Consider the following 26,657-nt stretch of genomic DNA (forward strand, 5'->3'; position numbering starts at 1 on the left):
TTGATTATCATCATCTTGCCTCACCTTCGTTCTCCTTTTCTAAGGACAGGTAGAATCCCACTTGTAACAGCCATTACTTGGAGACAGTCTGTAGTGTTTTCAAGAAGGCTCTGCAGGTGGGAGATAAGCTTCTCCTAAGACTTATTGTTTTTTTTCCTAATGGCCCATTGCCCTGAATAGGCCCTTCCCCTCAAACTATCTGGATTGAAAGTATTTTGTCTAGTGGGTGTTACTGAGATGTAACTACATTTGAAATACAGATACTTAGACAATATTCATAATTCCAGATACAAAAATGATACATGCATACAAATAGGATAATCATATTCAGCAAATCATAACTTTTTCAATGCCACCTCACATGACTTATCTTGCATAAAATACACTATAATTATGTCATAATCGCATCAAAATAATGTCACTGGGAAGAATATGGGGTGCAGTGTCACACTGGGTATCTCCGTTAGGTCTTCCCTTCTTCTTATAGAAGTAGATGCTCTGCTCTTCGTCTGTGCTCTCCCACCTTCAGTTACGGTCTGCTGTGCCCCCTCTTCATTTTCCAGCTCAGCAAATCTGTTCCTGAGCTCTATTTCTCCTTCACTAGCCTGTCTTTTCCTCAGCCTGGTTCTTGTAGACACATGCTTCCACGGACCACTTTCCTGCCCAAGCAGACTCCCCATCCCCAGTCCAGCTTGCATCTGCAAGTCTTGACTTCTCCCTTCCTCCTCTTCTTGCTTTTCCTACATTAACTGCTCAAACCCACTTAGAAACTAAGTCATAGTTTCTACCTGCATCTCTGAACCTCAGATCTTCTCTTCTATTGTAGCCCAAAAGCCTAATGGGGAGAAATTGTCTCAAGTGTACTCCATTTTGCTTATTTTGTTAGCCTTCACTTAGTAAGAAGAAAATGTTGTGGTTTTATTCTTTGCTCTATGTGTTAATTATTGCTTTTAGAAGGATAGAGGTGTCATGGCTGCAGTTCTTGCTTTGTAAATTATTTACTGTTTTGTGTGTGAGTGAAGAATGTATGGCATGCTAACAGACACCAGCATAGATGGGCTGGATGGTTGAGAGGGGAGTGGAGAATCCGAGAGGCACTAACCGTATTATAAAAAAGCACCCGGATATGAGACTGATGACCCGAAAGAAAAGGCATATGCCCAAAGGACAAAGGAAAGGGTGGAGCCAGAGGAACGAGATGAGAAACAGCTGAAGGTATTCCCAGTAACAACCCAACATAATGCTGATTGGGAGCAACCCAGGCTAACAGCTCTGGTGTGACACAGCAAGGTCCATACGCTTGAATGGGAACTTATTACTAGAAAAGAAGGGTATATTGCCATGGGACTTTGGGTTTGTTCAGCATCAACAGTAGAGCTTCTTATACGCATGACAGCCAGGGTTCTAGCAGGTGGCACTGCACACAGACAAACCTGCTCTGGGGTCATGTACTTGCGCGGCTTGCACATCTGGTCATCTGCCCTGTATATTCCATTGCTTGGGTCGTCACTGATGCACCCTGCATACTGGCCGCGGCCCTCACACCTATGCTCCTGTCACGGGGACGCCGACAACACCAATGCAGCAGCCCGTACTCGGCGCACGTAGGGCTCTGTTCCCCTCTCTCTCCTTCCGAACTCCCATTCAAACTCCCCTGTTTAAAGCTCTGTTTGCTGGCTCCTGTGCTGCTGCATCTGTGCCGCTGCCTGACCAATTGCCGCATATATAGGCCCCCTCATCAGGGAAGCCTCAGCCCCTAATCACAGCCCTGTTCCTCTCCCAACACAATAAACCCTACACGAATTACTAGCAAGTCTGAAAAGTGAGAGGCATGTATTGCAGTGCAGACTTGGATGCATATATAATAAAAACCATATACAGGGACAAATGGTCTCTGTAGTTGTACACAACGTCATTCAATATATTAAAGAACCAATGCAGCTCCGATTAAAATGATGGGCGGGGACCTGTTGGGGAGCCAAGCACACCAAAAGAGCCAGGGCCCACGCAACAGAGGCGCTGCATTGGCCGTGAATCGAACACGGGCCTCCCGTGTGGTGGGCGACAATTCTACCACTGAACCACCAATGCCCTGCTCCTTTGCGTCTGCAAGCGGAGCCAGTGCTTTCCGCCAAGGGCTTTGGGCAACGCCTGCCAGGCTCCTTCTGCCTCTTGCCGGGGCCGGAGGTGGCCTTCGGGCCAGCCAAAGGGGGCCGCTCCGGCCCCTCTACCCAGTGGCGGCTGGCCCTTGGTTTCTGTAGTGTAGCGGTTATCACGTTCGCCTCACACGCGAAAGGTCCCTGGTTCGAAACCAGGCAGAAACAGCCCTGCTTTTGCTTTTGCTCTCGCTCCCGACGAAGTGGAGAAAAACAGGCTTTCAGAAGGTGCGTGGGCGGGTGCTCGGCGCCCAGACGCGGAATTGCGTCCTCTCCGTTGCTGGTCTGTGCCCGCTGCTGCCTTTCCTCTTCCATTCTCTTCTGCGCTGGCAGGAGAGGAAAGCGGGGCTGAGAGAGAGAGGGTCTGCCCTCATGCTACCGTTCCGCCTCACTTAGGCAGCGCGGCCACGCCAGGCAAAAGGCCGTGCCCCGGGTGCCAGTGGCGCAACGGATAACGCGTCTGACTACGGATCAGGAGATTGCAGGTTCGACTCCTGCCTGGCTTGTGGCACGTGCCCCTGCTGCCCATCTGGTGTGGTGGCCCTGCTTTTGCGCCTCCCTTTGACCTCTTTCAAAGGAAAAGCAAGCTCATTGGGCCCTGCACGGGGCTGCTAAAAGCCAGGGCCATGGCCCTTTCTGGAAGGGTACTCTCCCCAAGTAAGGCGCACCAGGACAAAGGCACAACAGTCACCTGCCTGACCCCGATGTGATTTGAACACACAACCTTCTGATCTGGAGTCAGATGCGCTACCATTGCGCCACGAGGCCAGCTGGTGGTGCAGAGAGCTTTTGGCGGTTGGGAGAGTGGGGGGGTGGAAGGGCAGAATGACTTTCCTTCGTGTTGCGTGAGCCAGGACTTACCATGCCCACCATCCAAGCAAGCCGCCGGGATGGGAACCGCACCCACAGGCCTGAGAAGTGACCCGTCGGGCCCTTCCCTCAGGGTGAAGCAGGCTCCTGAGCCGTATGCGGGTTGACCTGGTGGCCGGAGTTCTCCCAGCCCACGCGCGTGCACATGCTGCAGCCCCCGGCTTAAGAGCGGGAAGGGGCTGAATACTCCACCTGAAACTGCATGCTTCTCAGCAAGCTGCTCTTGGCCCCACGGCAGGACTCCTTGAAAAGAAAGGAAAGGGCAAGGAAGAGCAGCACCCCTGCCAAGAGGCCCCTTCAAGAACCTCAGCAAATAAAGCGCACCTTGGCGCTCAGAGGCTTAGGGCGGGGAGCCGCTGGCGAGCCAAGCACACCAAAAGAGCCGGGGCCTCCGCAAGAGAGGCGCTGCATTGGCCGTGAATCGCGGGCGAGAATTCTACCACTGAACAACCAATGCCCTGCTCCTTTGCGTCTGCAAGCGGAGCCAGTGCTTTCCACCAAGGGCTTTGGGCAACGCCTGCCAGGCTCCTTCTGCCTCTTGCCGGGGCCAGAGGTGGCCTTCGGGCCAGCCAAAGGGGGCCGCTCCGGCCCCTCTACCCAGTGGCGGCTGGCCCTTGGTTTCTGTAGTGTAGCGGTTATCACGTTCGCTTCACACGTGAAAGGTCCCTGGTTCGAAACCAGGCAGAAACAGCCCTGCTTTTGCTCTCGCTCCCGCTCCCGACGAAGTGGAGAAAAACAGGCTTTCAGAAGGTGCGTGGGCGGGTGCTCGGCGCCCAGACGCGGAATTGCGTCCTCTCCGTTGCTGGTCTGTGCCCGCTGCTGCCTTTCCTCTTGCATTCTCTCCTGCGCTGGCAGGAGAGGAAAGCGGGGCTGAGAGAGAGAGGGTCTGCCCTCATGCTACCGTTCCGCCTCACTTAGGCAGCGCGGCCACGCCAGGCAAAAGGCCGTGCCCCGGGGGCCAGTGGCGCAACGGAGAACGCGTCTGACTACGGATCAGGAGATTGCAGGTTCGACTCTTGCCTGGCTTGTGGCACGTGCCCCTGCTGCCCATCTGGTGTGGTGGCCCTGCTTTTGCGCCTCCCTTTGACCTCTTTCAAAGAAAAAGCAAGCTCATTGGGCCCTGCACGGGGCTGCTAAAAGCCAGGACCATGGCCCTTTCTGGAAGGGCACTCTCCCCAAGTAAGGCGCACCAGGACAAAGGCACAACAGTCACCTGCCTGACCCCGATGTGATTTGAACACACAACGTTCTGATCTGGAGTCAGATGCGCTACCATTGCGCCACGAGGCCAGCTGGTGGTGCAGAGAGCTTTTGGCGGTTGGGAGAGTGGGGGGGTGGAAGGGCAGAATGACTTTCCTTCGTGTTGCGTGAGCCAGGACTTACCATGCCCACCATCCAAGCAAGCCGCCGGGATGGGAACCGCACCCACAGGCCTGAGAAGTGACCCGTCGGGCCCTTCCCTCAGGGTGAAGCAGGCTCCTGAGCCATATGCGGGTTGACCTGGTGGCCGGAGTTCTCCCAGCCCACGCGCGTGCACATGCTGCAGCCCCCGGCTTAAGAGCGGGAAGGGGCTGAATACTCCACCTGAAACTGCATGCTCTCAGCAAGCTGCTCTTGGCCCCACGGCAGGACTCCTTGAAAAGAAAGGAAAGGGCAAAGAAGAGCAGCACCCCTGCCAAGAGGCCCCTTCAAGAACCTCAGCAAATAAAGCGCACCTTGGCGCTCAGAGGCTTAGGGCGGGGAGCCGCTGGCGAGCCAAGCACACCAAAAGAGCCGGGGCCCCCGCAAGAGAGGCGCTGCATTGGCCGTGAATCGCGGGCGAGAATTCTACCACTGAACCACCAATGCCCTGCTCCTTTGCGTCTGCAAGCGGAGCCAGTGCTTTCCGCCAAGGGCTTTGGGCAACGCCTGCCAGGCTCCTTCTGCCTCTTGCCGGGGCCGGAGGTGGCCTTCGGGCCAGCCAAAGGGGGCCGCTCCGGCCCCTCTACCCAGTGGCGGCTGGCCCTTGGTTTCTGTAGTGTAGCGGTTATCACGTTCGCCTCACACGCGAAAGGTCCCTGGTTCGAAACCAGGCAGAAACAGCCCTGCTTTTGCTTTTGCTTTTGCTCTCGCTCCCGACGAAGTGGAGAAAAACAGGCTTTCAGAAGGTGCGTGGGCGGGTGCTCGGCGCCCAGACGCGGAATTGCGTCCTCTCCGTTGCTGGTCTGTGCCCGCTGCTGCCTTTCCTTTTGCATTCTCTCCTGCGCTGGCAGGAGAGGAAAGCGGGGCTGAGAGAGAGAGGGTCTGCCCTCATGCTACCGTTCCGCCTCACTTAGGCAGCGCGGCCACGCCAGGCAAACGGCCGTGCCCCGGGGGCCAGTGGCGCAACGGAGAACGCGTCTGACTACGGATCAGGAGATTGCAGGTTCGACTCCTGCCTGGCTTGTGGCACGTGCCCCTGCTGCCCATCTGGTGTGGTGGCCCTGCTTTTGCGCCTCCCTTTGACGTCTTGCAAAGAAAAAGCAAGCTCATTGGGCCCTGCACAGGGCTGCTAAAAGCCAGGGCCATGGCCCTTTCTGGAAGGGAACCCTCCCCACGTAAGGCGCACCAGGACAAAGGCACAACAGTCACCTGCCTGACCCCGATGTGATTTGAACACACAACTTTCTGATCTGGAGTCAGATGCACTACCGTTGCGCCACGAGGCCAGCTGGTGGTACAGAGAGCTTTTGGCGGTTGGGAGATTGGGGGGGTGGAAGGGCAGAATGACTTTCCTTCGTGTTGCGTGAGCCAGGACTTACCATGCCCACCATCCAAGCAAGCCGCCGGGATGGGAACCGCACCCACAGGCCTGAGAAGTGACCCGTCGGGCCCTTCCCTCAGGGTGAAGCAGGCTCCTGAGCCGTATGCGGGTTGACCTGGTGGCCGGAGTTCTCCCAGCCCACGCGCGTGCACATGCTGCAGCCCCCGGCTTAAGAGCGGGAAGGGGCTGAATACTCCACCTGAAACTGCATGCTTCTCAGCAAGCTGCTCTTGGCCCCACGGCAGGACTCCTTGAAAAGAAAGGAAAGGGCAAAGAGGAGCAGCACCCCTGCCAAGAGGCCCCTTCAAGAACCTCAGCAAATAAAGCGCACCTTGGCGCTCAGAGGCTTAGGGCGGGGAGCCGCTGGCGAGCCAAGCACACCAAAAGAGCCGGGGCCCCCGCAAGAGAGGCGCTGCATTGGCCGTGAATCGCGGGCGAGAATTCTACCACTGAACCACCAATGCCCTGCTCCTTTGCGTCTGCAAGCGGAGCCAGTGCTTTCCACCAAGGGCTTTGGGCAACGCCTGCCAGGCTCCTTCTGCCTCTTGCCGGGGCCGGAGGTGGCCTTCGGGCCAGCCAAAGGGGGCCGCTCCGGCCCCTCTACCCAGTGGCGGCTGGCCCTTGGTTTCTGTAGTGTAGCGGTTATCACGTTCGCCTCACACGCGAAAGGTCCGTGGTTTGAAACCAGGCAGAAACAGCCCTGCTTTTGCTTTTGCTCTCGCTCCCGACGAAGTGGAGAAAAACAGGCTTTCAGAAGGTGCGTGGGCGGGTGCTCGGCGCCCAGACGCGGAATTGCGTCCTCTCCGTTGCTGGTCTGTGCCCGCTGCTGCCTTTCCTCTTACATTCTGTCTTCCTGCGCCTCGTTCCCAACCCTCTGACCACCCCGACCCCTATCCACACCCCTGCCCTCTGGCCACCACCCCGTACTCCCCTGTCCTCTATCCAACCCCCCCTGCTGCTTACCCCCTTCCCCCGCTGCCTGGAGCACCGGTAGGTGGCGGCGCTGCTGCCGCGCCGCGTGGCTGGAGGCAGCCACGCCACTACATTGCACAGAGGACTGGGTCAGGCCGGGTTATGCAGCTGCGCTTCCCCTGGAGCTCACAGCCCCGCCACCCAGAGCATTGTGTCGGCGGCGCAGTGAGCTGAGGCTGCAGGGGAGGGGGAACAGCAGGGGAGGGGCCGGGGGCTAGCCTCCTGGGGCAGGAGCTAAGGGTTCGGGCAGGAGGGTCTTGTGGGCCGGATGTGGCCCGCGGGCCGTAGTTTGCCCACCTGTGCCCTAGCCTCTGTTTTCCAGAAGCTGAGAATGAGTGACAGGGGATGGATCACTTGATGATTACCTGTTCTGTTCATTCCCTCTGGGGCACCTGGCACTGGCCACTGTCGGAAGAGAGGATACTGGGCTGGATGGACCTTTGGTATGTTCTTATGTTATAGTGGGGGTGCTGAGAGCCATTGAACCAGACTGTAAACCCTGTATATAATGGAAACTACTTCAAGTCAGGGGGTGCTACCGCACCCCCCACACCCATACTTCCAGCACCTATGCATAGGAGCAAGGATAGTCTGGGTCTCCCGGGATCACTATTGGCATTTCAACATCATCAGTGATTATTTTGCAATCTGGAAAGAAAGTCCCCGATTGCAGCTTTCTGAACAGACCAGTTTTCCTAAAGATGTGCCCGTCTTGCACCTTTCCTGACCATCCCACACTGACGTTGGTGAAACACCCCGTGATCCCCTACCGCTTGCAACACCATTGAAAAGTATCCCTTTTGGTTTATGTACTCTTTGGCAAGGTGGTCTGGTGCCAAGATAGGGATGTGCGTGCCATCTATTGCCCCAAAACAGCTAGGGAACCCCATCGCGGCAAAATCATCCACTATGTCCTTTACGTTGCCCAGAGTCACTACCCTTGTTAACAGAAGTCGATTAATGGCCCTGAACACTTGGACCACAACAGCTCTCATGGTGGATTTACCAACTCTGAATTGATTCCACTCAAACCGGTAGCAGTCTGGCATTGCCAACTTTCACAGAACTATCGCCACTCGCTTCTCCACTATCAGAGCAGGTCTCATGTTAGTATTACTGTGCTTCAGGGTTGGGAAAAGCTCTGCACACAGTTCCTGGAAAGTGACCTTCCACATCTGAAAGTTCTGCAGCCATTGCTTGTCATTCCATAGCTGCATAAGGATGCAATCCCATATCAGTGCTTGTTTCCTAGGACCAGAAATGGTGCTCCACAGCGACCAGGAATTGTTTCATTCTATGGCTTGCAACAGGGCTGCTTCAATGACATTGCAATGTTCCACATGGCGGCTCCTGTCTCGGCTCTGGAAATACTGCAGGATAAGGCAGTAGGTGATTATAATGCTCACATTAAGAGTACACAGCTGAGCGGGGTCCATGCTTCTCAGGCTATGGCGTATGCGCAGCTAAGCCAGGCCTTCAAAAAAAGGTGTGAAAAAACATGGGTTGTTTGCCGTTGATATCAGGGGAGGGAGGGTGGAAACTGCATCATGGGAGGTTGAAGCCATGTTCCCATTTCCCCCTGCGACAATGTTTTGGTCCCATGAGGCATTGCAAGCCCAACCCCAAACTCCTTGCAACTAGTTGCACTGTGGGATAGCTACCCACAATGCACTGCACTGCTCCACCGACACAATGAGTGTGATGTGGACACGCCCGACTGACTTAATTACTGCAGTGGCTGGATGTCAACTTAAATCAAGTTGACTTATCTTTGTAGTATAGACATGTCCTTTGTTAAAAATGTTATTTCCCTTTGTGACTCAGTTCTAACTATGGTTTTGTTTATCACAGCTCTATAGGTTTTGTCCTACTCTTCTGTGATTAATCTTTCCAGTATTTTCCTGAGTGCTGCAGTTTAGCTTTGCCAGCTTTCTATTTCCTGGATCTCCCCTAGATTCCTTTGTGAATAAAGGTGTTATATTTGATCATATTTTCAGCTCTTTGGGATCTTTCTTCTTTCTAAAGGAATTTGATATGGAGGAATCTATATTGTTAAAATGGAGCAGAATGCTTTTGTAGTAGTTTTTTCTTCATCGTATCTGGACATGCACCAGGTTTTTCTAACAGTCCCTGCAATTTTAGATGAGTTGGAGGTCTGGTTTTCCTTTCTGTGGTCTCTCCTTCCCTGCTTTCCAGGCCGACTTGGCATGTAAGCAGCAAAAGTTTACAGATTGTGCTTAGAAAGACTATAAAAGCTTTTAAGAAGGCCTATGAAAAGCTGGAGTGGTTTTTTTAAAGCAGGTGATAACATGTATCAAGGATCATTTGCACAGTGCTCATTGTATTTAAATGGTAGCAAAGTGCACCCTTTATAAAAGCGAGGTTAGATCTTGAGCTGTAGTCTTAAGTTTCCAAATCTAGAAAAGGCAATGCCTGTGCCAGCTTGAGAAAAGCTTGCACTCCACCAGTGATGTGCTGCCAATATTTTAACAAGGGACTTAAAAAACCCCCCAAACATTTCTCTTACCCTGTGACAAACCACATGCACCAGGAGTTTGTGTGTTTGCACAGAGAACTGGTGAAGAACTGGGGAATCTGTTCATTTTTCTTCCCATATGAACAAAAATGCCTTGTTTTAAACCATAACCGAGAAGGGACAGCACCACAAGACAAGCACATCTAGGTTATTGGCAGCAATGTAGTGTTCAACTTGTGTAACCTGAAGAGGTTATATGTGTGTATACAAAGACCTTTTATGAGGGTTATAATTAATTTTGGTGAACTTGCTTAGGTATAATCACTAAGAAGCAAATACTCATAAGAAAGTGATTCTCATTCAAGAGAGAGATTCAGTCAGAATGGGCTTTACTGATGATATATACTCACCTAACAAATTGTAAACCAGGCAATTCTCCAAGGGCTAATTCACACAAACAGAAAATACTTCCCGGTAATATATTTCAATTGTCTTCAGTGCAATGCAGTAACTGGAAACAAAGAGGAGAACCAACATCATGTAGTCAGCCAGCTCTCTGAGTACCATCATACGTGATCCATAGCATTCAAAACTTAGATTCCAATTACTAGCAACTGGAGTAGGGTGACCAGATAGCAAGTGTGAAAAATCGGGACAGGGTGTGTGTGTGTGTGGGAGGCAATAGGCACTTATATCAAGACAAAGCCCCGAATATCGGGACTGTCCCTATAAAATCGGGACATCTGGTTACCTTAAACTGGAGCAATGTAAATAAGTGCTTCTATGAATAATAAAGCTAATAATGATTGCATTTAATATCACTAGGACCCAAGATGCAATAATTTTATACTGAAGAAAAAGTACTGCAATAGCCTTAGACTGAAAATAATTTCTATTTCAGAACAGCTGATCCTGATCTAGTCAACCAGACAAATGAGTATCTCTCAAATGGTAAGTGAGACTAGACTGTCACCAAAGAGGCTAACCTCAGTTCCCCTTTGCAGCAGCATCCTCTGGCGTCAGATAAACTCCTGAACCACATTGATGATGATTTAGATATAACACCTTGGTATGTGGATAACAAGATAGCTCCTATCACGGAATTAATATCTCATAATGAAACCTGCATAATTACTCATTGTGCTTTCTTGGTTGATTTATTTTACCCTAAAAGTTAACTCCTGCCCCATCCCCAGCAATTGTGGGGTATTTTTTTTATTGGCACATGCACATGGCAAAAAATATAGCCTATCAAGATGGAAAATAACCTGTCCTTCTTTATTGTTTCAGCTGAATGGTGCAGCTATTAATCCTACCATGGCATTGCCAGTTCATCTGTGTGCTGGCATATACCCCACAGACTAACTTCCATCAATGGAAAAGGGGTGACTTCATGTTCAAAATCTTTTTGTATTAGCAGATCCCAGTGGGGTTTCCAGGATTTAACAGCTGGGTATGGTAAAAAAATTGCTGTTGTAGCGAAAGTGGGAAACTGTCTCAATCATTCTAACATGCCCAGATGCAAGGAATTTTAAATTTAATATACTTTACCAGGGGGTCAAATTCTGCTCTTCCTATGGGCATAAGTCAGAACCAATTTAGCCCTAAAGATGCAGTGATCTGGTGCATTTAAATGGCCAAATTCTATTCTCAGTTGCACCCATGTGTAGAAGAAGGGACTCACTGCTGATGCAAACCCTAAAGGCTGAGCTTTCCACACCAGCTCTTTCTTCTCTAGCAGCCCCTGCTGACAGTCACTCTGATCTCGTGGTGGTTGGCCTCTTTTCGTGACTTGCCAGGTCATGCTTTAGTTCCTCTCCTTCTGGGGTAACAGAAAGTCCAGCAGAAAACCCAACGTCCTTACATCTGGTCCTCAGACCCCACTCTCAGCCCCCAGGTCCTTTCAAATCATCCTTATGCCCTGAGGTCAGGGGCTTCATGCCACCTTCCCGCTGGCTGGTTAGGAAAACCAGGCCCACCCTCTACACCAGCTGGGCTCCAGGTCAGGGACCCTATGATGGGCAGCCAAGGCCTACTCCATCAGACACCTTGCCGCTGGCTCCCTGGACTCCTTCCTACCATTAGCCTTTCCCCCATCCCCTTCCTGGGCTCTTTGTAATGAACAGCACCTCCCAGGGCTTCTCCCCAGAAGTCCAGTTCCTGCCCTTGTGTCAGGGTCTGTGATGAATGAGAGGTGGGGTAGCTCCCTTTTATGGACACCCAGCCAGCCAGTTGGCTATAAAGTCCCTCTTGGTGGCTGTTCTCTGCTTGTTTTACCTGTAAAGGGTTAAAAAAGTCCCTGCATATGTAAGCGGGAGAATGGTCCCGCTATTGTGGGGAACTTTCCTGGCTTCTGCACTACTCCTGTGAAATGGGCTAGTGAAAGGATCTGAGTCCTCGCTCCCACTTCCTTTACCCAGAGGCCTCCCTGCCCTCGAGGACTCCCCTTCCACTCTCCTGTCTGGCAGAGTCCTTGTAACCCCAACAAGGCTGGGCCCAGGATTCCTGGGGTGGTCGACCCCCAACCTTGCAATAGTGGTCACCTAGGACAGGGGCTAGGGTGTCCCCACTTCGGGGTGCTCTCTCAGCACTGGACACTTCCCTGACCCACTGATCATTACATACAATTTAAAGCAAATACAATTTATTTAATTAGCAATTAATTTAAAAAAAAATAAGGAAAAATGGGAAAGGTTAAAGGAAAACACATCACCCCGCTCTGTGGCAGGGAACATTACAAACAGTGTCTGTAATGTCAAGCAGTTCACAGTCTGTTCCTTGTAGGTCCCAGGCCTCCTTCTCAGGACCTGGCTATGCTGCAGGGATGCTGCGGGTTGGACACTTGCTCTGGTGGTGGCCACACACCTCCGGGCTTTGGGTGGCGGGACCCTTCTTCCCAGCGTCAGCCCCCTGTCGGGTTAAGATCCCCCTCCCAGTCTGGCCTGCAAGGACCCTTGGCTGGGGTGTCTTTCTGCGCTGGGCCCTTTGCCCAGGGTCCCCCCTTGGCTGGCCCCAGTTGCTTACCACACCCGGCTCCAGACTGCTCCAACCCCAGCTCCAGCTCCACTGTTCTAGCTCCAGTTCCACTCTGCCTCAGCACTGATGCTGCTGCTCTGCCTCCAGCCCCTGGGCTGCTTCTCTTGCCCCTCTGGCTGCAGGTCTGCTCCCAGCACAGGATCTCCTCCCTGGGCTGTGACTCTGGCTCTGTGGCTGTAGCTCTGCTCCCAGCACAGGATCTGCTCCCTGGGCTGCTTTTCTGGCCCCTCTGGATCTGGCACAGCTCTGCTCCCCAGCTCAGCTTGGGCCCCTGCTTTCTCCTTATCTCGGCCCCACTCTGTCTGACGCAGGCAATTCCAGCTCACACGGAGGACGGGACCCCCCTGGCCTCAGGACTCCCTGATTAGCCTGCCCACCCTGTCAATCAGGCTGACCTGGAGCATTGGCCTCTCCCCATTGTTTCTGGGGACTGTCAGTCTCAGGGCTTGTCTTCACTACCCACCGATCCGGCGGGTAGCAATCGGTCTATCGGGGATCGACTTACCGCGTCTAGTGAAGACGCGATAAAATCGATCCCTGATGGCTCTACCGTCGACTCCGGAAATCCACCGCGGCAAGAGGCGGTAGCGGAGTCGACGGCGGCGCGGCAGCGGTCGACTTGCCGCCGTCCTCACAGCCAGGTAAGTCGACCTAAAATACGCCACTTCAGCTACGCTATTCACGTAGCTGAAGTTGCGTATCTTAGGTCGACCCCCCGCTGTAGTGTAGACCCAGCCTCAGGGTCCTGATTTCCCATCGACTCTTCCCCTTTCTTTTGGTACTGGGAGCTAGCCAACCAAAACACCCCCACTGAGTTTTAGTAAGGGGACAATAGTCCCCTTACACATAGGTAAAAGAAAGGGAGTGGGCAACTGACCAAAAGAGCCAATGGGCCATCTAGAACTTTTTAAAATTGGGGAAAAAAACTTCCCTTTGTCTGGGTGTTGTGGTTCTCCAGAGAGAGGGGACAGAGCAGAGACAGGGCTGGGACTATGCTGTAAAAAGCTTTTTGTCAGGTATGGAAATCATCAGATCATACCTAAATCCTACTCATAAATCAGAAAATGTCTAGAAAGACGTGATTAGGTTTATTTCTGTTTATTTCTTATTAGCTTGTGGACTCCTCTGTGCTAACCCCAAATGCTTTTTGTTTTGCTTGTAACCTTTAAGCTGGACCTCTACAAGGTTATTCTTGATGTTTAATTTTTGTAAGTGGGTTTTTTAAATCTAGCAAAAGCCTAAGTTCCAGATGTATTTTCTTTCTTTTTGTTTTTAATAAAATTTACCTTTTTAAAGAACAGGATTGGATTTTTGGTGTCCTAAGAGGTTTGTGCATGTTGTTTAATTAGCTGGGGGCAACAGCTAATTTCCTTTGTTTTCTTTCTCAGCTCTTCCCCAGAGGGGTGTGTGTGAAAGGGCTTGAGGGTACCCCACAGGAAGGAATTCCCAAGTGCTCCTTCCTGGGTTCCAAGGGGTTTTGCATTTGGGTGGTGGCAGCATCTACCCATCCAAGGTAAGAGAGAAGCTGTAACCTTGGGAGTTTAATACAAGCCTGGAGTGGCCAGTATTAAATTTAGAATCCTTGCAGGCCCCCACCTTTTGTACTCAAAGTGCCAGAGTGGGGAATCAGCTTTGACAGGGTCAGACACAGGAGCTTGCTCCAGTTCTGTGACTTCCACGTATCTTCCCCGCTGGGCTTCCTCCTCACCCTGAAGACGACTTCTTGTTCCCCACTGGTCTCTCTACTACTAAGAGTGATGGCAGATTTCTTCTCTTTCTCCCTGCAGCCTCTCAAACTTTAGTTAAAAGACCCCTTAGGTTTTACTGTCACTGCCTCCTGGGTTTCACTGCTTCTGGCTTCCTCCTGGCTCAGGACAGTCCACCTCTAGCCCCAGGCTTCACTGTCCATGGCTGCCCAGGCTTCCTTGAGGCTCAAGACCCACTGCTCCAGGCTTCTCTCTGCCTTTAGCCCAATGGAAGAAACTCCCATCTCTCTCTCTCTCTCTCAACTTGGTCTTGTCCCTGGCCTTTCCCCCACTGCCCTGTGCACCTTCCTTTATGAAGACTGTAACAATGCTGGCTTTGGTGGGACACAACTGAGAGTATCAATTCAGGACAAATTGCTTAGAGCAGGGCAGTTACAGCCCAAGGCTGGGGTTCCTTTACCATTAAGGCACACCGAACCAGCCAAACAGAGAGGACTTTGATTTTACCCCACTGGCTAACGATAAGTCGTACAAGCAATTCCCTTAGACACTCCAGTTTTGCAGTATCACCACCAGTGCCACTCGTTATGGGGATGAATGGTTATGAAAACCAATACCCCAGTAAAAAGAAAAAGGTTCTTCCAATCCCAAGGGACCAAGCCCCTGACCCAGGTCAATATACAAGTCAGATCTTACCCACAAATCATGCTGTTGCCAATCCTTTAGAATCTAAAATCTAAAGGTTTATTCATTAAAAAAAAAGAAATATAGAAGAGAGCTGAAATTGGTTAAATGGAATCAATTACATACAGTAATGGGAAAGTTCTTGGTTCAGGCTTGTAGCAGTGTTGGAATAAACTGCAGGTTTAAATCAAGTCTCTGGAGTACATCCACAGCTGGGATGGGTCATTCAGTCCTTTGTTCAGAGCTTCAGTTTGTAGCAAGGTTCCTCCAAAAGTAAGAAGCAGGACTGAAGACAAAATGGAGAGGTTTCCAGGGCTTTTTATATTCTCTGCCCTGTGGAAGGACACCCCTTTGTTCTTACTGTGGAAAATCACAGCAGCAAGATGGAGTTTGGAGTCACAGGGGCAAGTCACATGTCCGTGCATGACTCAGTTTGCAGGCCGACGCCATTGTTTACATGTTAGTTTGAATGTTTCCAGGAAAGCTCAGATGTGGATTGGCGTCTCCCAAAGTTCACTGTTAGTTAAGTGTTTCCTGATTGGGCACTTACTGATAATAGTCCTTTCGCAAGAAGCTGACCAAATGCTTCACTGAGGCTACTTAGAATCAAAACACATTGAGATACAAGGACATAGCCAATATTCATAACTTCAACTACAGAAATGGTACAGACATACAGATAACATAATCATAACCAGCAAATAATAACCTTTTCATAGACACGTCACACGACAACCTTTGTACAATATTTGCTGCAAATATATAACAGTGGTTGCAACATGATCTATACGGTCACCGTTTATGTCAATGACGTCACAAAGACCCAGGTCCTTCTCAGCTGTATTTGATCACCTGATACCAGTCCAAGTGCAACCAAGTGGCTGAAATGGGCTCAGGATCCTGTTATCCAGTGCAGGGTTTATACATCCTATCACACCAGGCAACCCCATGGTTGCATGAGTATAACACAAATTAGAATTTGGCCCAAAGGCTACACAGTTATCATAGATTTTAAGGCCCGAAGGATCACTAGTCCTTACCAGCATGAATTGCTTACTACACATACCTGTTAACAGTAACCAAACATAATGCAGTCTTGTTTATCCTCTGGAAAGCTGTCCTCAAGTGATCTCTGCCGAGGTGGCAAAGTTCTTTTGTGGAGGGACCAGAGATGCCTAGGTCCCTAATGCCATTTCAGTTGGACAAATTGTTGGCAGAACCTGTGTAATTTTCCTTTTCCATTCAGAACAAACATTTTGGGAGAAACTATACTCTCCCTTACGAGCATCGTCATGGAATGAATTATTTCTTGTGAGCTTCTGGAGTTCTGTTTGGGGTTGGGTTTTTCAAGAGGGATTGTCATCTGAGGTGCTGCATTCCTATTCCTGAAGCACCATACTCTTCTAGTGTAGAATCAGACATTGCTATCGATCTGCCTTTGCCTTGATTATTCATTAATGCTATATTACACAAATGGAGGAGCAGTCTGCTCTTCCAGTACTAGGCAACACACTAAATATGTCTCAGACATGCATTTATTTTAGTGATAGGTTCTACCCCTTTGCATAGGGCATAGAGGCAACAAGGGTTGGTCTAAAAGTGTACACAATTAAGTCCTCTCAATCTTGACATGTGGGAATGATAAGATAAAGGATAATTAATTTTTAAAACATCAGAACAACTTATGCATGTTTTTTAAATTCTCTGTTTAAGTAATATTCCATCTTAATGAGCATGTACATGGACATAGAGTAAAAAATGTCTGTTACTCTGCAAAATAGTCCACCCACCATGATAAGCTTCTTTCAACCAAGAGCCTAGCTAACGATATGAAATTTATACTCACACTGGCAAATACATTGCTAACCTCTTCATCCCCATAGTCTCCTTAGGTAGACCTGGCATTATAGATGTATATGTAATTATTGTATCTTTGTCTTGTGTGTGCTGTGTCCTTTAAACCATCAAGGTCTTGGTAAAGATGACCATTTTGTGTTCATTTCAGGGAAGACTGTCTCAGACTGTGTGTTCTCTTCTGAAGATTTTATGTTAACATAAAGAATGATCGTAATGGGTTGGATCACAGAACCCCCCTCTGGGACTGCCACCTGATGTGCCGAGACTACCTCTGAGCCCGTTTTTCCTGGCAGCTTGGGACTTCAGTGTCCTGCCTGGTTTGAGCCAGACACGCTAGCCTGCTACAAACACAGACCCAGGTCTGAACCATGTCCCCCAAAAGCTGCAGGCTTAACTGAAAACAGCTTAAGAAGTGTTCCTGTCTCCAGCACTCAGATGCCCAGCTCCCAATGGGGTCCAAACCCCAAATAAATCCGTTTTACCCTGTATAAAGCTTATACAGGGTAAACTCATAAATTGTTCGCCCTCTATAACACTGATAGAGAGATATGCACAGCTGTTTGCCCCCACCCCCCCAGGCATTAATACATACTCTGGGTGAATTAATAAGTAAAAAGTGATTTTATTAAATACAAAAAGTAGGATTTAAGTGGTTCCAAGGAATAACAGACAGAACAAAGTGAATTACCAAGCAAAATAAAACAAAACATGCAAATCTAAGCCTGATACAGTAAGAAAGTGATTACAGATAAAATCTCACCCTCAGATGTTTCAATACGCTTCTATCACAGACTGGACGTCTTCCTAGTCTAGGCACAATCCTTTCCCCTGGTACAGCCCTTGTTCCAGCTCAGATGGTAGCTAGGGGATTTCTCATGATTGCAGCCCCCTTTGTTCTGTTCCATCCCCTTATATATATCTTTTGCATAAGACGAGAATCCTTTTTCCCTCTTTGGGTTCCCACCCCTCCTTATAAATGGAAAAGCACCAGCTTAAAGATGGATTCCAGTTCAGGTGACATGATCACATGTCACTGTAAGACTTCAAGCCCTCATTCCTCCCAGCCTGACTCACAGGAAGGCCTGCAAGTAAACAGAGCCATCCACAGTCAATTGTCCTGGTTGATGGGAGCCATCAAGATTCCAAACCACCATTAATGGCCCACATTTTGCATAACTACAATAGGACCTCAGAGTTATATTTCATATTTTTAGTTTTAGATACAAGAGTGATACATTTATACAAATAGGATGACCACACAGTAGATTATAAGCTTTGTAATGATACCTTACAAAAAACCTTTTGCATGGAAGCATATTCCAGTTACATTATATTCACACTCATTAGCATATTTTCATAAAATCATATAGAGTGCAACATCACAATGATACCAAAGGTAATTCTAATGAAAGTATCTGTTGTTCTTCATATATGGAAAATATATAATGACAAAGAGTGGCATTAGTAACACAACTGTTACAGGAAACAACAACAAGTGCATGGCAGCATGTTAATAAAAGGCTAATAAAAAATAAAAGAATAAAAAACATACAACAAATCACTTAGGAAACAAACTCCATAGGAAATTTAAAGCAGACTCATGGTGCATATGGAAGCTGCCTGCCAACACCCATGATTTTAAGTAACAATTAAGTGTGTCACATTTTCCACTGTCTCTCTAAGCATCATCATCTTTACCACCATCAAATCTCTTAAAGAGCCACCAATGTCTACACCGGTTACACTGGCAAGGCAGGTGTAACCCATACAATGTGTTAGGTTAAGAAATATGTAGTAATTAAGCTTTGGCTGAAGTTAGGCTCAGTATAGAGGAGCCTGGGAAATTGAGTTTGTTAGTGTGAGCAAAAGTTAGAGATAAGTTGGAGACAGTACGATGGGAAAACTGAAGTTAGCAAGGATCTGACCCAGGGTTATGTTTTGGGAAGGTTTTGGTTATAACTGATTTTAACAGGGTTTCTAATGAGTGTTTTTGAGAATTTGGAATGTTTTATTAAAATGCTATCAATATTGACAGTATGGGAAGGATACTGGTGCAGATGTTAATTTAAATACTGTACTGTAAAGAGCCAATAAACAGGTGGCGGAAATGTGACTATGGTAATAGCTAGGTTTAATGTTAATTCATATTTTAATGGGGTATAAAAGGAGTACCCTTGCTAAATTGGAGGAGTCCAATTAATAACTTAAGGATAACTTCATTTGGTTATCAGTGGACTGATCACCCTGTTACACCATTCCATCTTTTAATGTGAGTATAATTGTAGTACCTGTGTAAATGTTAATTGTATGCCTGTTTGCAGAACTAATCATTCTTCTAAATAAAGTTTGGTTTTATCGTTCAAAGTGTCATCCAAGGTCCTCTACTAAATTAAATTGTCTGTAACCAACCTAGAGGCTTGACCCTGAACAGCTAAGTTTGATTTATTGCCTCCTTAGATATAACAATTTAATATTAATTTGAACAATTAAAAATCAAGGTTACACATTGGGTTAGCAAGTTGGTATCCTCTGATTCCATTAGGGTTAGTTGTATTTATAGCTTTATTTGGGCCTCAATAAAAAGCCAAAAAGAAATGCCATTGCAGGTACTTTATGGTTAGGTAATTTACCTTACAGAGGACAGGGCAGTTATTGTTTCAACAACTCTATGAAAGCAAGAGCGAAATATCCCACAGCAGGATGTTCATTTCATTTCAGCTGGCAAACAGTATTCTCCTTGCTTCCAACTGAAATTGCATGGAAACAAGTTGCAGCAAACTAAAGATCTTTTGTGTTAACTTTAACTCTGGGAGATTTAATCTCTAACAGCACTCAGAGGTATTGGGTTCTCATATTCTTAGATTATGACTTGACTGTTGTGATTTTGAAATATTCTTCCCCCATACCCATTTTTTTCCGAGTGAATTTTTAGTGCTGATGAGATTGTCAGATTCATTGCCCTAGGGCCTGAAGGCATTTATTATCCACAGAACAGGTATAGAACGGACAGCAGTAGCTCATCCATCCCCACCCTGTTCTACAAATATGCCTCAACCTTGACCTGTAAGGAGCACCTCTAGAGTGTGAGAGGGCATAATTCAATCTCTAAATCCCTTCACACACTGGTTTCTCTACTAAAACTGCTAACAAGCAGTACAGGGTAGTGCCAGTTGTGACTGTGGATTTTGTGTGGATATTTGTTCACTAGGAACTGTCAAATCACCGATGCATTTGATAAAGGCATTTGGATCATAATGACCTTCAGTCACACCCCATCAGAATTAGAAGTGAAAGGCTTCAGTGTTTGTCTACCCTGCAATGTAAGCTCAGGGTTAGTAGAACTTGAGTTAGCAGACCCTGGGTTTGTTAACCTAGGGCTTGAGTGTCTACACTCATTTATAGCCCCAGCTTAGGAACTGTTGAAGCCTGCGTTTACACTGCATTATGTGGGCCTGAGTCCAGCCACCCACATCGCAGACTTCCTAGTGCCCTCCCAGAATGTGGCCACCCTCGCCCTTTGTTTGTGATGTAGTGTGGGAAAACTTGATTCTCCATCTAACATGATTATCAAGAGGACAAAGGAAGTCAGCCTGTGGGACTGTGGAATACTTTTGGTGAACTCCCAGAGCATGAGTCCAGTGGGGCTACATCTACATTGCAAAGCAACAGGGCTTGAACCCTGGGTCCCGGCTTGACTCAGGCTCAGAACTTGCACTCCATGGGGTCCCAGAACCCTGGATCCAAGCTCTAGGTTAGGGCAATTGATGTGTAGGGGGGTTAGGCTTGAGCCTGAGTTTGATCCCTGAGCTTACATTACAGTGTAGACATACTCTGAGTGTATGTAAGCTTGTGCTTGAGCCTATGCTCAAGGCTATTCCCTTTTGTGTCTACACTGCAATTGCATTAACCCAGGGCTTGGACCCACGTTTCCCAAGACCCTGCAAGGCTGGAGGATCCAAGCTTGAGTCAAGCTGGGACCCAGGGTCTGAGCCCTATTGCTTTGCAGTGTAGCCACAGCCCTACTTGACTCAAGTCCCAGGACTCATCTGGAAGTATCCCTCAGTTCCATGGGACAACTTCCTTAGTCCTCTCTATCCCAACAATCTGCAATCCACTGTACTGAAAATAGAAGCCCCTCCCCCCCCCCCCATACCCCTGCCCTAGCAAGCAGCAGCAGCTCAGGTCAGTGTTAACCCATTATTTTCTGATCATCGATCTGCAAGCACACTATCAGAGAGCTTTCTCAGTTTGCAGTGGAGAGAGAACTGATCAAGCCTTTTACAAAGCGAGCTGCTTCCAGGTAATGTGCAAGGCAGGCAGTAAAGTTTTCCCACAGTGCACCAGGATCCTGGGGATAGAGTGGCCACATTTCAGGCAGGAGGGGGGCCTCAAGGGACTCTGGGATATGGTTACTTTGACTTGGGTCTTGCACACTGCAGTGTGGACACCAGAGCCTTAGATTCGAGCATGGGGCAGAAAATTCTTAAGGTAGGGTTAAAATACAGTGTCGGCGCTCAAGCCCAGGGTTCCCTAACATGGGTCAAGGGGTACTTGAGTCCCACTAACTCTGGGTTTACATTGCGGTGTAGACATATCCTCAGTGACCAGTTAGCAGCCTTGTGAGCTATCCAGCGTCTTCCCTCTAACTTTTGGAGTTTTGAGTGATCATGATTTTGTGACCCAATCAGATGAAAATTCAGCCAATGACTCCTTTAAAAAAAATCAGGAAAAAAATGTGTCAGACTCCTTGACTTTCAGGTGATCATTAGAATACTTCCCTCTGCATTCAATGCAAACATGCTGTGACTGGCTCAAAAAGACCTTTCTTTATGAGAAGTTATTTTTGAATTTTAACATTTTAGAAAATGAATGCAACTCAATGGTAGAGTTTAAAAATTACTTATTATTTTTCAGAAATCACAAACTAAAGACAAACAGAGAAAACTTTGGAGAGACATCTCTGACTCTTTCTGAATAGTAAATAGAACCTAAAGTAACTTCCTTCACAACAAGCTCACCTTTTTATTGACAGGTAGCATCCCTCCTTATTTCTTTTGATGGCAGAGGCCTCAAATCGCAGAGATTGTGAACAGGATAACAGCTAACACTCTTTGTTTGTTTAAATATTCTCTGAGGCAAAACTCCTGGCCAAACTAATCAAAAGCCAGTTTATTCTCTTGGAACTTGATTGTGCACCATTGAAATCAATGGGAATTCTGCAGCTGACTTCTATGGTTGTTGGACCTGCTCCCTGGTTTTATTTGTGAGTTTTCTGTATAAAAACAATCTCAGGAACTGTCTAGGTTGTTATACAGATGCCCATCCTCATAGTATCTGAACATCTCCCAGATGTGAGAACATGACTGATATCTCTCTCCTCCTTCCCTGATGACAAGAGGCAGACTTAGTTTTCTGTTTCTCTGCTTGTTTTTAAATTAGTATTGAATGGGGGGCGGTGGTTTGGGGTGAGTAGAGGTACTGTTACAGGAAAGCTTGGGCACAGAGGTGGGTGTTACATCCAGTTTTGAATGTTGTAAGGTTTACGATCATTCTTGTGGGTCCTATTCAATTCTGAAGAGGTCATTTTTCTTCAAAACGGCATTGGTGATGGCATAACTTCTTCATTACAATGTGAGGACAGGCATTTGGATGTTCCTGGCTAAAGTCCTAGCCTCAGCTATCAGGCGTGATGCAGACTCATGGTCTCTTGACTGCCTGTTATCTTTAGTCTATCTGTGAGAATGACATGGTTCCCCTACAGATCTGAATTAAGAAAGGAGGGTGTAAGCAGCCTGCAAATTATTGCAAGAACCATCTTGGCAGCAGGAAGTTCTTTCTTCCCAGTCCTGGTATCATGCATCTTCTCAAGCTCTTTCAACACCTGCACAAATGGCAAAGCTCGTCAGTGAGTCATGTGGTAGTGTAGAGTAGTCATTGGGTGTGAGTTATTAGAAAATGGATGTAAAGTTGGCAAAGTTATGGTAACTTGCATGGATTTGGCATTCCATGAGATGCCACATTCATGTCAATGGAGTGTAAGTGGGGTAACTATCAGAAAAAAAGGAGATGTGATTGGAAAAACAACCCTGGCTCCAGGGGAAGTTCCACTAAGCCTTAACTGCAATGGTGTAAACAATCCAAAAATGAATAATAGAAAGCCACAAAATAAAGCAGCCACACAGCATTATGATCCACCAGTGCCACTGGAGACATCCCCAACCTCCCCAGCAGCAGTGCGCATGGTGGCTCTAGACGATGTGTATAATTCTCTATGGGATGTCTTTGAGAGTGTGATCTTCTGTGGGCTTGCTTTGTCCAAGCAGCTGCAAATGATACTTTTTCTTTCCACATTAGTACTTGGCTCGCCACCAGCCTCTCTGAAATGTGATGCATCTGAGAACAGCTTTCCCAATGGACTCTGCAAGCCAGGCAGTGCCACAAACCTGGCCAATAAATCACATTACTGAGCTGCATCCTGGATCCACAATCCAGACCACACCTGTCTCATTTTGTACACTCTGCACCACAAATTCTGACTCACATTTAATCTTTGATCACAACTTACTTACATAGGTGGGATTAATTTACACCTTACTCCCAAAGGACTAAAGTCTTCATGCAGTCATAACCACACAAATAAATGGGGCCAAGTTTATCTGTGGTATGCAGTGGACTTTTATAATGAGGATAACTTTGGATACAACTTCTTGTCTGTACCTAATTTACAGGGTCTACTACAGAAAGGCATATAGGAAAAATATTTCAATCAAAAGACAAGGGAGAGTTAGTAAGGACCAGGACATTGCAGAAGAAGGTTCTTGTGGGCAAGGGGCTGCTTCTGCATTTTGTATATATAATACATATATTATACTGCAAACATATACCAAGCAAATACATTCTCCATGTTTTCATTTCTTCAGCTGTAGTTGGTAAAAAGCAGACATGGTTACTATTGTAACAGATCATCCAACAACAACTGGGGGTCTAAAGTTGCCCCTAAGTTATGAACCCTAGTAACTAATGATAGACACACTCTCAATCAAAGGGACCAATATTAGCTCCACCAACTCCGCTGGTTGCTTCTCCTAACCCAGCATTATCACCTCAGTAGCTTCATCCACTTGCCCTCAACTATGCCCCTGTATTAATTAGACATTGGCTAAGGCGCTAAACTGCATCATCTGAGTTGGATGAGACAGATATGTACAGTTGGGTGTCATCAGCATACTGAAGACACTGCACTCCAGGCCTCCTTACTAACCCTGCTAATGACCACATATATAAACTGAACAGGAAGGGTGACAGAGTGGCACCCTTTGTCATCCCACACTTCTCTTCTTCTCTTACCATCTCCATCCCCTCTCTCATTTCCCACTCCTTATCTGCCTTTGAACAACACTACGTCTGACCCTTCTCTCTCTCTTCATGTAGCTGTCATCTACAGTCTTCCCCAGCTACTCCTCAACCTCCTTCCCCATCAGCTTTGACTCTTGGCTCTCCCACTTCATTTCTTCACAATCCACTACCCTCATCCTCATCCCATGCTGGCATCTCATCCAATCCTTTTGTCACCCATCTCCTCAACCTCACCTCCTCATTTGCCATGGAACAATCCCAGGAAAGTGTTCCAAGCAGAAAGGGTGGCCCAGAGACAAGCAGGAAGATATGCACTGGAGAGCAAAGAAACATGTAGTTGAGGTTGTTAGCATTGATAGAGCAGAGGGGGCCCAGGGAGCAATGTTATAAGAGACAAAAGTCCTAATAGGAGTAAAAGTATTGAGTACTTCTTTTAGCTAGTAAAGTCGGCAGATAGGACACTGAATACACCCAGGGAACAGATCCTGCAGAATAAGAAGGCATCGCCTTTCAGGGTAGAGCCACCCTTCAAACCATCGGAGTTCTGTTTGCTAATATTAGGAGGAGAGTGTCAGCACTGCAACAATAAGGGCTTGACCCAGCAACCCTCACTCGTGTCAGAGAGCCTGGCTCCTGAACAATATGGCTGACTTCAGTGTGACTGTGTTCGAAGAAGGGTTGTAGAACTGGGCTCCGAGCAATGACAATAAAGATCACAACCGACTGAGGTGAATGATTTACGATTCCCAATTTTAGTATAAAGTATTTGGAAAGATGCCAAGATGCTAATTGGCTTGATTAAAAAAAAACAACCAAACAAATCCCAGACCTAACACAGATGGCTTCTTTGTCTCAATTACTTTTCATTTTGTTGCACGCTTCCCTGTGTCACCACTTAATTAGTGACTAGACCTTTGCAGGAGAGCTTGTTATTTATTTATTTATTTTTAAGGTGATTAGTTACACATGCAATAGTAAAACCGAAGCCCGGCTCCTTCAGTGAGCCCCATGCACACTGCGCTTATACGGTGAGGATGGAAGGTTCAGGGGGCAGGGCACTAGCCTGAGACTTAGGAGACTAGGTCTCAGTTCCCTGCTGCTGCTGCCCTGTCCCTGTGGGACCTTGGATAAGTCATGTAGTCTCTCTGTGCCTCAGCTCATCATGTGTACAATTGGGATAATAGTATTACTCTGAGGCACAAAGGTTTTCTGAGGATAAATACATTACAAATTGTGTGGTGCTCAGATTCGACAGTGATGGGGGCTCTGTAAGTACCTAAATCAATAGCCCCTTGCATGAATAGCAAGTTATATCCACAGAGCTCATTGCAGGATTGGGGCCCAAACTGCAGCTAGTTCAATCTCAGACAAGGACCATGAACAGGAATCGCTCAAATAAATTCACCCGCCAATCCGTTTTCCAGTTTGTTTCATTTAGAGATAATGGGTCGAATTCTGCTCTGATACACCTGTGTAATCCCCCACACTGAAATCTATGGGAATGGTCTTTAGTAGCAGAGAGCAGAATGTCGTCCAGTCAATCTAATTTATACTAGTTAAAATGAGTAGTTTTAGGAGCTAATGCAGTTGGTGGGCCTGTTGCTCCCTTGAGGATTATGGGGTTTAAAGGGTCAGAACTTCCTCTAGCGCCTAGTACTCAGTTGATGACATTAGCAGATTAATGTTTGTTTGCATTTCCCCAACAAAATGGGTGTGAGATCAGAAACAGAACCCTTACCATGGCTTCTGAACCAATTAGTCAGTATTACAAGTCACTTGACAGATTAAGATGCCTATAGAAGTGTCTATGTGTCTGGGGATTTACATAGCTCTTAAAACTATCCAGTGTCCATCTTAACATGCCTGGGTTTAATCAACAGTGAACTATTCTATTTCCAGCACCATTTAATAGAATAATAATATGTGAAATTGTTTATCTGTGTAATGAACTATGGGCCAGGTCCTCATCTGGTGTAAATAGGCTTGGCTGATTTACAGTAGCTGAGGATCTGTCCCTACCTCTCTAGTTCTGACTGAATTTAGTGAGTGGCATTTCTTTTGAAGCACATTTTTCTGTTGTTACTCATACCTAAATACATGTTTTGCTACCTAATAGGCGGTCTCATTTTCAGAGCTGCTAAGCAACTGCAGATCCATAGACTTTCATTTAGGTACCTAATGCAGAGCTAAGGCCAAGATTTTCAAAGTTGACTAGCGATTTTAGGTGCCTCGGTGTTTGGACTTTTGGTTTAATTTCACCCAGAGTGCCTGTGGAGAAAAGGGGTTTCAAGAGCAGGAAAGAGAGGGAGAGATTTCCAAGATGGGCAGCTAAAATTTTGGCAGGTCTCAATAGAAATTAAAAGCACGGTCACATGCACTGCACCTAATTATCGATTAAACGATAGAAAAAAAAAACCCAGTCAGCTATATTTCATTAAACAATTAAATTCTATTCTTTTTACTGAATGTCCTATAGTTACAAATAGTCATTTATGGCCATTTAGCAGCCAGACTGAATATTTACAGCATAATTAACCCCAAACAGTCTTGAATAATGTTTTGTTTACAACTGAAGTAATAAACTGAATGCACCAGGGAACTGAAGGAGCTAATTAAAAGGAACAAATAGAGAAACAACTCAGTGTTGGATATCTGGGTGCATGCTGTTATTATACTATGCTCCTTTATGGGGAGATTTATACTAGAGGTGATTCAACCACAGTTCTGTTTGGACTCAGTGCATGCAGTTCTCATTTACATTA

At 47.4% G+C, this 26,657-nt stretch overlaps 8 non-coding genes across 8 annotated transcripts; 5 read left to right on the forward strand and 3 right to left on the reverse strand.

Annotated features, from left to right (window-relative positions):
• Positions 1-2,251: 2,251 nt before the first annotated feature.
• TRNAV-CAC (transfer RNA valine (anticodon CAC)) lies at positions 2,252-2,324 on the forward strand. The gene has a single exon. It is a non-coding gene; the product is annotated as a tRNA-Val (tRNA).
• Positions 2,325-2,852: 528 nt separating this feature from the next.
• Positions 2,853-2,924, reverse strand: TRNAW-CCA (transfer RNA tryptophan (anticodon CCA)). Its single transcript has one exon. It is a non-coding gene; the product is annotated as a tRNA-Trp (tRNA).
• Positions 2,925-3,643: 719 nt separating this feature from the next.
• Positions 3,644-3,716, forward strand: TRNAV-CAC (transfer RNA valine (anticodon CAC)). The gene has a single exon. It is a non-coding gene; the product is annotated as a tRNA-Val (tRNA).
• Positions 3,717-4,244: 528 nt separating this feature from the next.
• On the reverse strand, positions 4,245-4,316 carry TRNAW-CCA (transfer RNA tryptophan (anticodon CCA)). Its single transcript has one exon. It is a non-coding gene; the product is annotated as a tRNA-Trp (tRNA).
• A 718-nt stretch (positions 4,317-5,034) lies between these two features.
• On the forward strand, positions 5,035-5,107 carry TRNAV-CAC (transfer RNA valine (anticodon CAC)). The gene has a single exon. It is a non-coding gene; the product is annotated as a tRNA-Val (tRNA).
• A 271-nt stretch (positions 5,108-5,378) lies between these two features.
• On the forward strand, positions 5,379-5,451 carry TRNAR-ACG (transfer RNA arginine (anticodon ACG)). Its single transcript has one exon. It is a non-coding gene; the product is annotated as a tRNA-Arg (tRNA).
• Positions 5,452-5,641: 190 nt separating this feature from the next.
• TRNAW-CCA (transfer RNA tryptophan (anticodon CCA)) lies at positions 5,642-5,713 on the reverse strand. The gene has a single exon. It is a non-coding gene; the product is annotated as a tRNA-Trp (tRNA).
• Positions 5,714-6,432: 719 nt separating this feature from the next.
• On the forward strand, positions 6,433-6,505 carry TRNAV-CAC (transfer RNA valine (anticodon CAC)). Its single transcript has one exon. It is a non-coding gene; the product is annotated as a tRNA-Val (tRNA).
• Positions 6,506-26,657: the final 20,152 nt, after the last annotated feature.

This window comes from Emys orbicularis, chromosome 3 (genome assembly GCF_028017835.1).
Source record: "Emys orbicularis isolate rEmyOrb1 chromosome 3, rEmyOrb1.hap1, whole genome shotgun sequence".
Lineage (NCBI taxonomy): Eukaryota > Metazoa > Chordata > Testudines > Emydidae > Emys > Emys orbicularis.